The following is a 9,626-nucleotide window of genomic DNA, read 5'->3' as shown; positions in this document are numbered from 1 at the left end:
GTGCAGAGTCCTAACCACTGGACCACCAGGGAATTCCCAGGACTTGCTTTTTTTTTTTTTTTTTTAAGAGCATGGATTATTATTTTATTGTACACTTTATAAAAAGTCCAAACACACACATACGGCCCCCCCCCTTTAGGGAGGGGGTCACATCTTTCTTAATGTAGATCTGGCCACCTTCTAAATTAGGCCTTATTACTTGTTCTTATACCCTTAAGATGCTTCTCTCCCCTACTACAAAAATGGGGCTGAAAAGGGTGTATACAAAGATATGAGATTTTTCTTGCTCTTGTTTTAGTACAAACAACTCAAGGTGATTAAAGAACCAGGAGAGTAAGAAAGGGAAAATTACCTAATGAAGAGATGTAATGTCTCTTACCTGTAACAAGTGGCTGACTTATCTGTTATAATCGGCACCTACCTTAAAGTAACCGGTTTGTAGGGGCATGGGTACATGGAACAGTGAGGCAGCATGTGCCAGGCCACTCCTTACACAGGCTCCAGAAGGCATGAGATTCCCGCACCCTTTCTTAATTACGAAAGACAAATTAGAGGAGAACCCAGTACTTAGGTTCTACCCACTCTGAGGTATTAAATGCATAAAGATTAGTTGTGTCCAAGTAGCATGCAGTAGAAATATTTTTAAACCAACATGGGTAAGTGTTAAGATCTTTAGAAATCAAAATATTTATTCACATAATTTTAAATTAAAGTCAAAGGCAATAAATCTTCCGTGGTAATGATCTGAGTGCGAGTGATGCTGGCTTTCTTCACATTCACATCCTTTGTTCAGTTGTTCTTGAACATGTCGATGCAACTCTGCAGGAGGGAGACGTTCTGGCATGCTTTATTTCCAGTTCAGACATTTCAATCAGATTCTTCCTAAATGCTGCCACTCTCTTTTGTTTGAAATTGATTAGCTCTTCTTTTGCAGATTCAGAAAGCTGTTCAAATTTCTGGCAGCATTCCTGCTGGTGTGCCTCAGCCAGCTTGACGTCTTTGCTTTTTAACCAGGCCTTATCCAGCGCCTTGTTTGAATTCTCATAGTTGATGAGGGCTTCGGTGCGTCTGTATAAGAGATCCTTAGCAGCCTCTATGTTGAGCATGTAGTATTGGAGGAGCTCTGTCAGCTTTAAGTCTTCATCTGAGGAGACTCGACTCTCTACTTTCCTAAGTTTTTCAGATAGCTCAGCCGCCTTCAGTAGGTACTTTTTGATGACCGTGGGCTCTTCTAAAGCCAGGCTATGCAAGCAGGCTGCGGTGTGGATGTAACGGTCTGCTACATTTTTATGAGTGCTGGTCATTCTGTCAGCCTTTGCAAAGGAACCCTTGATCCTATCATAATAGTTACTGAGGAAATGCTTCTCTTGTTCAGAGAAGTCATCTACCTCCATAACTCCTGAAAAAAGGACTTCATCAGTGCTTTCACCACACTTTTGAAAAAGCCACCAAACATCTCTTTGGTATTTTTCCGCCTAACGCTTAGATCTTGATCATATTCCAGGAAAATGTGAAAGTTGCGATCTTTACTGAGAACAGGGTAAGAGGAGAGCTGCTGAAGAGAGACTTCATGGGAAGACACAGTCTTCTTGAAGACCACGAGATACTCAGCTTCCAGCTCTTGCTTCATCTTGGCAAATTCTTCTTTGGTCATAAACCCTTCACCCTCTCCCAGTTTCTGCATCTTCTCTCAAGGGCCATTGAAGTCAGGCTTTGCAGGCGCGGGCGGAATAATAAGCCCAGCGTAGTCTGTAGTTTCAGTAAGAGTGTCATGTAGCCACACAAAATCTTCATGTCGCCTTGTAACAGAAACTCTGGGCTCTGAAACGTGGGCAGCGTGGTCTTGGTGTGCACTGTAAATTTGACTTTGTCTCTCTCACTGAGTGCATAAGGTATGTCAATCTGAAGCAAGGGATCAACATTCAGGTCCACTGATACAGATCTCAGCTTGCTGTGGTCCTCCTCCTGCTGCTGCAGCAACTTGGGAACTGTGGCCATGGCGATGCGGGCCTCGAGCTGAAGCCGCCGACTGCAGGCTGCCACGGGGACGCGGTGCCCCTGACACTCTCCCAGCGAGGCGCGTCTCAAGAAAGCCCGACTTGCATTCTTAAATCAGAATCCCAGGGCACTTTCCTTCCCTGTTGAAGTTAAACCAGCCCTGGTGGGTTTCAGTTAATGGTTGCAAATCTGTTTCTGTTAATGGTTACAAGTCTGGGCTTTGGACTTTCATACAATTGTTCCCCCCTGGGATTGCACTGCTATAGACTCCAAACTCACCTTAATTTTCGTCCTTGAATCAGAGCTCTAGTGGACCTGGAAAACCATCTAATCCAATGCCTCATCTTGCAGAAGAGGAAACTGAGACACAGAGAAGGGAAATAGTTTGTCCAAGATGAAGCAATCAGCTTATTCAAGAGTTAGGACTTCAATCCCAGTTTCTTCCTGTGGGTTCAGTCTCTTTATAAATGTGAGTATTTTCCAGGTGTTTTGGGAGGCTTGAAGCAGCTTTTGTTTCTCCAAGTGGTGAGAATTTTGAGGACTTTCTGAGGCAGAGGGAAATATGAGACCTTTCTGTAGCAACTGTTTGAAAAATCTTTTGAAGAAGAGTTGCTGTAAGCACCTGTTTAGGAATCCCCAAGTATCTGAAAGGTAAGCCTTAGAAACTCTCAGGTACGCATTCTCAAAGGACTACAACACATAATGCCTCGGGAGAAAGAAAGAATCATTTTAAAGGACACATTTCAGTATATGGGCTTTCATGTTGGGCTTGCCTTCCCAATTATATTCTTCTCAGAGGCACATGTTAAAATGAGACCATCCTCAGTATCCCATGGCTTGTGGAAAAAGAAGGCAAGGATGAGGGAAGCCAGCCTTAAACATTTGTTATCTATATAGGGCATTCTCTGTACACAGAAAATCCACATAAAGTTGGCAGAGTGGTAGAATAAAAGAATGTGGATTGAGAGTCTAACAGATACTGGTTCAAAGCCTACCTCAGTTACTTACCTTTATAGACAATTTTCTTTGCATCTCTGTTTTCTTTTCATTTTTTAAAAAGATTTGACTATGCTGGGTCTTAGTTGCAGCACTCGGGATCTTTGTTGCTGTGTGCAGGATCTTCCTTGTGGCATATGGGATCTTTAGTTGCAGCATGTGGGATCTTCATTGTGGCATGTGGGATCTTTTAGTTGTGGCATGGGGGATCTTTAGTTGTGGCATACAGTATCTTTAGTTGCAGCATGCAAACTCTTAGTTGCAGCATGTGGGATCTATTTCCCTGACCAGGGATTGAACCCAGGCCCCCTGCATTGGGAGTGCAGAGTCTTAGCCACTGTACCACCAGGGAAGTCCCTAAGTCTCAGTTTTCTTAACTATAAAGTGGATAGAATAATATCTACCTTATTAGCTATGTAACCTTGGACAAGTTCTTTAACCTCTGTGTACGTCAATTATATTGTCTGTAAAATGAGGAAAATAGTAAAATGAAAAGCCCTACTTCATAGGTTTTATAATGATTAATAAATTATTATCTACAGCCATGCATAGCACATAATCAGCAGTTGGAAATTATTAGCTATCATTGTTATTGTTATTAATACTACCACCATACAGGGTTGTTGTGGTGATTAAATTAAATGAGACAGTGTATGTAAAGTTTTTTAAAGAGAACAGGCACTCAATAAAATGGTATTTATTTTTATTTATATGTAATTAATAACCACAGTAGTGTAAATAGTATTCACAGTAAATGAACCTGCTTACGTATGTTCTAGGTACAGGAGTATTGTTTTGTCATTTGTTTTATGTTTATTTCCTCTGTATTATTTGAGGATAATTCTTGGCTTTTCGAATTATAGATTCATCTTCTTTTGGTAATCTAAAAGCAATGATAATGATTAACATTTATTGAGCCCTTACTACATGCCAGACCCTGTTCTTTATGTACATTGTCTCAGAAGGATTCAGTAACTTGTTTATGTCTATATAGATAGCAAGTGATAGAACTGGGATTTGAACTCAGGCAATCTGATTTCAGAGTCTTGCTTTCTTGACTTTTACTATTCTGCCTGCCTTAAAAAATGTTTTCCATTGGGGGCTTTCATTTCTTAGCAGTAGAATTATAATATCCTAGAGCCAAAAGGTATTTAAGAATTTGTCATGGGTTTATAGTATACATCAGGCATAATAAAAATGTTCGCAACTTTTGACCTGACAGATCCACTTTTAGGAATCTATCCTAAGGAAATAATCCAAAACACAGTCAAAGTTTTATCACAGTGTCATTTGATCACAGTGTCATTTCTTATATAATGTAATGTAATATCATATCATATATCATATAATACTTCAAAGCGATCTAAACATCTAGCCTCAGAAATGATCAGTAAAATACTGTGTATCTACTTGATGAATGCGGCTCTTTAGATAGATCCCACATGCTGCAACTAAGAGTTCGCATGCTGCAACTAAAGATACTGTATGCCACAACTAAATTATGGATCAAAACTGGTTGCTTTTTTTTTTTTTTTTTAATGATATTCTTGTCTGCTTACATTCTTTTTTTTTTTATGTATGTATGTATGTATGTATGTATGTATGTATGTATGGCTGTGTTGGGTCTTCGTTTCTGTGCGAGGGCTTTCTCTAGTTGTGGCAAGCGGGGGCCACTCTTCATCGCGGTGCGTGGGCCTCTCACTATCGCGGCCTCTCGTTGCCGCGCACAGGCTCCAGACGCGCAGGCTCAGTAATTGTGGCTCACGGGCCGAGTTGCTCCGCGGCATGTGGGATCTTCCCAGACCAGGGCTCGAACCCGCGTTCTCTGCATTGGCAGGCAGATTCTCAACCACTGCGCCACCAGGGAAGCCCAAAACTGGTTGCTTTTTATGTGGTACATATATACAGTGGAATATTACTCAGCCATAAAAAGGAATGAAATTGGGTCATTTGTAGAGACGTGGATGGACCTAGAGAGTCTCATATAGAGTGAAGTAAGTCAGAAAGTGAAAAACAAATATTGTATATTAACGCATATATGTGGAATCTAGAAAAATGGTATAGATGATCTTATTTGCAAAACAGAAATAGAGACACAGATGTAGAGAACAAACGTATGGACACCAAGAGGGGGAAGGGGGCGGTGGGATGAATTGGGAGATTGGGATTGACATATATACACTATTGATACTATGTATAAAATAGATAACTAATGAGAACCTACTGTATAGCTCAGGGAACTCTACTCAGTGTTCTGTGGTGACCTAAATGGGAAGGAAATCCAAAAAAGAGGGGATATATAGCTGATTCACTTCGCTGTACAGTAGAAACTAATACAACATTGTAAAGCAACTATACTCCAATAGAAATTTTAAAAAAACAATAAAAACTAATTATAAAAAAAAACTGGTTGCTTTTCAGAACAGAAGACGAGCACCATGGGGCAAAGGCCCAGAGACTGCAGTGACCATATGTTGTGGACAAAATAAATGTCTGTTTTAATTGGAATGGAAGGGCCACCTTGGGAAGATCAAGGGGTGAGTTTAGCCTTCCTTTTTAAAAATACAAGATCATTTAAGCACACATAGTGGCTGATCATCTTGTTCTGGGCTTTCAATATCCCAGACTCAAGGATATTGAATTTTATTTTCAGTTATGTTTTTAAAAATAATTAATTAATTAATTAATTAATTTTTGGCTGCGTTGGGTCTTTGTTGCTGCACACGGGCTTTCTCTAGATGCGGCGCGCAGGCTTCTCATTGCGGTGGCTTCTCTTGTTGCAGAGCATGGGCTCTAGGCAGGAGGGCTTCAGTAGTTGTGGCGCACGGGCTCAGTAGTTGTGGCTCGCGGGCTCTAGAGCGCAGGCTCAGTAGTTGTGGTGCACGGAATTCATTGCTCTGCAGCATGTGGAATCTTCCCGGACCAGGGCTCGAACCCGTGTCCCCTGCATTGGCAGGCAGACTCTCAACCACTGCGCCACCAGGGAAGCCCTCTTCAGTTTTTTTGCCCATTTAAAAAAATTGGGTTGTTTGTTCTCTTGTTATTGAATTTTGAGAGTTCTTTATATATTTTGGACAGAAAGTCTTATATCAGATATGTGCTTTGCAAATATTTTCTCCCAGTTTGGCTTGTCTTTTCATTCTCTTACCAGTGCCTTTCAAGAACAGAAGTTTTAAATTTTGATGAAGTCTAGCTTATCAATTTGTTCTCTAAAGGAACATGTTTTTGGTGTTGTATCTAAGAAATCTTTGTCTAACCCAAGTTCTTAATTGTTTCCCCTATGTTTTCTTCTATAAGTTTTATAACTTTAAGTTTTATACTTAGGTCTGTGATCAGTTTGACTTTTTATATGGAATGAGGTATTGAATAACTGTTCTTTTTTTTGCATATGAATATCCAGTTGTTCCAGCCATTTGTTGAAAAATACTTTATGCACAATATAACTTTTCAGATTAGAAAAATCTCTGTTAACCAAGATCGTTCCATTTTACAGATAAGAAAACAGGCTTAGAGAAGTGACTTGCCTCAGGCCACATAGCCAGTTAGAGTAGATATAGGCCTAAAACCCAAGTCTTCTGATTCCTAGTCCATTAGATTGTTTACTATGTTGTCTTTTTACTTTACCCTTTCAAGTATGCTATTCTTGAGTATTACCATTATGCCTACTTTTTAGAAGAGAGAACTGAGGCCTAAGGGAGGACTGTCACTTCAGAGACCACATGTGAAGGCTCTCCCTTCCCAGACCCCATCCTCTTATTATTCTCCCCTCGCTCACTCTGCTTCAGTCTTCCTGCTGTTCCTTGAATCCACCAGACATACTCCTGCCTTAGGGCCCTTGCAACTTGTTCTACCCTTTCCCTAGACTCTCTTCCCTCAGCTGTCTGCATGTCTTACTTCCTTACTTCTTTCAGGTCTTTTCTCAAATGTCACCTCAGTGAAACCTTCCCAAACCACATGTTTAAAATTGCAAGCCCTTCCTGCAACATCCTGTGTCTCCCTTTCCTGCAGTATTCTGTAGTCAGGTTATGAAGCCAGGTCCCATGGGGTGGCAAGAGATTTCTTGTCAGAGTGATACCAAGGCCATGGCTGAGTGAAGGTGGAAAGTTTCCTTCTATATGATGAGGGTTGAGGAAGGATGCTGAGAGCAGTGTGAAATTGTCTGCTTTTGTTCTCCTATCATCTTTAGGAAGTTAGATTCCTCCATAGATTTTTTTTTTCCTCCATAGATTTTTTTTTTAAACTTTTTTTTAAAAATTTTTATTTATTTATTTATTTATTTGTATTTATTTATGGCTGTGTTGGGTCTTTGTTTCTGTGCGAGGGCTTTCTCTAGTTGTGGCAAGCGGGGACCACTCTTCATCGCGGTGCGCAGGCCGCTCGCTATCGTGGCCTCTCTTGTTGCGGAGCACAGGCTCCAGACGCGCAGGCTCAGTAATTGTGGATCACGGGCCTAGTTGCTCTGCGGCATGTGGGATCTTCCCAGACCAGGGCTCGAACCCGTGTCCCCTGCATTGGCAGGCAGACTCTCAACCACTGCGCCACCAGGGAAGCCCACCTCCATAGATTTTTAACCCAACTCTCTGATCTGTGGGCTGGTTCTGACTCAGGTAAATTTATAGAAGAGTGACCTCCTCCGGGCTTACGTAGGTGTCAGAAATTTTAATATTTCTACTATTTTCAGTCCCTACTTGTGCCAGGCACCATGCATACATTATCTTGAATCCTCACAGCAGTCCTATAAGACAGGAATTATTCTCTGTCTTATGTATTATATTTAACTCTAGGGTCAGAGATGTTAAAGAAGCTTGCCTCATTTCACACAGCTGGTAAGTGGTAGGGTCAGGATTCAAACCCAGGGCTGGATGGCTCAAAACTTGAGCTTTTTCCACTATACTTTGATAATGTATTTCCACTTTCCTTTCCATCCCTCCTGACCTGGGAACAATATCATCAGTTAACTTCTGAAACATGGGGGTGAATATTCCAATGTGATCTCTGTATCTCTTCCAGAAAGGAAAGCAGCAGGAATCCCTTTCCATGGATGGCAGAACTGAGGCACAGAGGGGTTAACTGACATGCTCAGGGCTACAAAATAAGTCCTTGGAGGAGCTGGGATAAGAGTCCCAGGACTCCTGGTTTCCAGGGGCATTATTTGACAGTCCATGTCCCACCAACATCAGAGACAATTTTATTGTAGGTCTGAATGAATGAGCAAGTAGCTGCTCCTTGTGGCCTCTCAGGAGGATGAGTGAACATCTGATATCTGTGAGCTGTTTCCCACCAGTTGCTCTGTGGAGGAATTGAAGTCCCTCCACACAATACTGTAGGTTTAGGTTCCACTGAATCATTGACTTATGAGCCATATCCCAGACTCATTCTAACAAGCTAGATATCCAACATTTTTATTAGGCTCCAAAATTAGATTTAACATCTGTTTCTGAGAGCTCCTGGCTCTTCCAGAAGCAGCTGAAATCCTGGTTTTGTACTTTCTTTCTCAATTCCCTGGAATCAGAGAGAGAGAGAGAGAGTATTTTTTAGAAGACATATGAGTATGGAGGGGCTTTGCCTGAAAACTTGCATGAAATGTTCCATGTTTATGGCAGGCATGATTAGCTTGTACCTGTCTCTCTCTAGGAGCCTGTGATGCTACTGCTGAAGTTCCTCATCAGTTTGATATGCTGAGAGCATGCTTATTCTGTGTAGTAAGGTGCATGGGCACCATTCAGACACCCATTCCCCTGGAAAATTTTCATCTGAACACTGGCAGGGCCTGATGGTATAGGAGACAGAGCTGCTGGTCAATGCCAGTCAGGGATGCCAGGCTTCAGCTACAGCTTTGCAAATTTTCCAATCTGTATAGTCTTTTTGTCAGTGATCATGTACCCTCTCTCCCTCTCAGTTTCTTGGGGGAGCTGGGGAATTAGATTCTGATGAAAAGGCATAGTCCCACTCTGCTTCTTTCTAAACTCTTAACCATGTTGTAATTGTCTGGCTTACAGTGCATTCCTCAAGAATAGGGACCCAGGGCTTCCCTGATGGCTCAGTGGTTAAGAATCCACTTGCCAATGCAGGGGACACGGGTTCGAGCTCTGACCTGGGAAGATCCCACATGCCGTGGAGCAGTTAAGCCCGTGCACCACAACTACTGAGCCTGTGCTCTAGAGCCCATGAACCACAACTGCTGAGCCCTCGTGCCACAACTACTGAAGCCCGTGCGCCTAGAGCCCGTGCTCTGCAACAAGAGAAGCCACCGCAATGAGAAGCCTGCAGACCGCAACAAAGAGTAGCCCCAGCCCGCTGCAACTAGAGAAAGCCCGCGTGCAGCAGTGAAGACCCCATGCAGCCAAAAATAAATAAATAAATAAATTTATAATTTTAAAAAAAGTTTTTACCTTTTCTCACCCATTTGAAAAAATTATACAAATAATGTATGTTCCTAGTAGGTTATTAGAAAATACAGATAAGCAAATAGGCCAAAAGAAAGAGAGAGGGGGACTTAACCCTGGTGGCACAGTGGTTAAGAATCCGCCTGCCAATGCAGGGGACATGGGTTCCAGCCCTGGTCCGGGAAGATCCCACATGCCGTGGAGCAACTAAGCCCGTGCGCCACAACTACGGAGCCCACGTGCCTA

The 9,626-nt window shown here is 42.1% G+C and overlaps 1 pseudogene; it reads right to left on the bottom strand.

The window, feature by feature from the left end:
- Positions 1 to 789: 789 nt before the first annotated feature.
- LOC103008219 (sorting nexin-5-like) lies at positions 790 to 1,699 on the bottom strand (annotated as a pseudogene).
- Between the last annotated feature and the right edge of the window lie 7,927 nt (positions 1,700 to 9,626).

The sequence above is a fragment of the Balaenoptera acutorostrata genome, chromosome 2 (genome assembly GCF_949987535.1).
Source record: "Balaenoptera acutorostrata chromosome 2, mBalAcu1.1, whole genome shotgun sequence".
Classification (NCBI taxonomy): domain Eukaryota; kingdom Metazoa; phylum Chordata; class Mammalia; order Artiodactyla; family Balaenopteridae; genus Balaenoptera; species Balaenoptera acutorostrata.
Note: the sequence above shows the minus strand (reverse complement) of the source record. Positions and strands in the feature narration are given on the sequence as shown.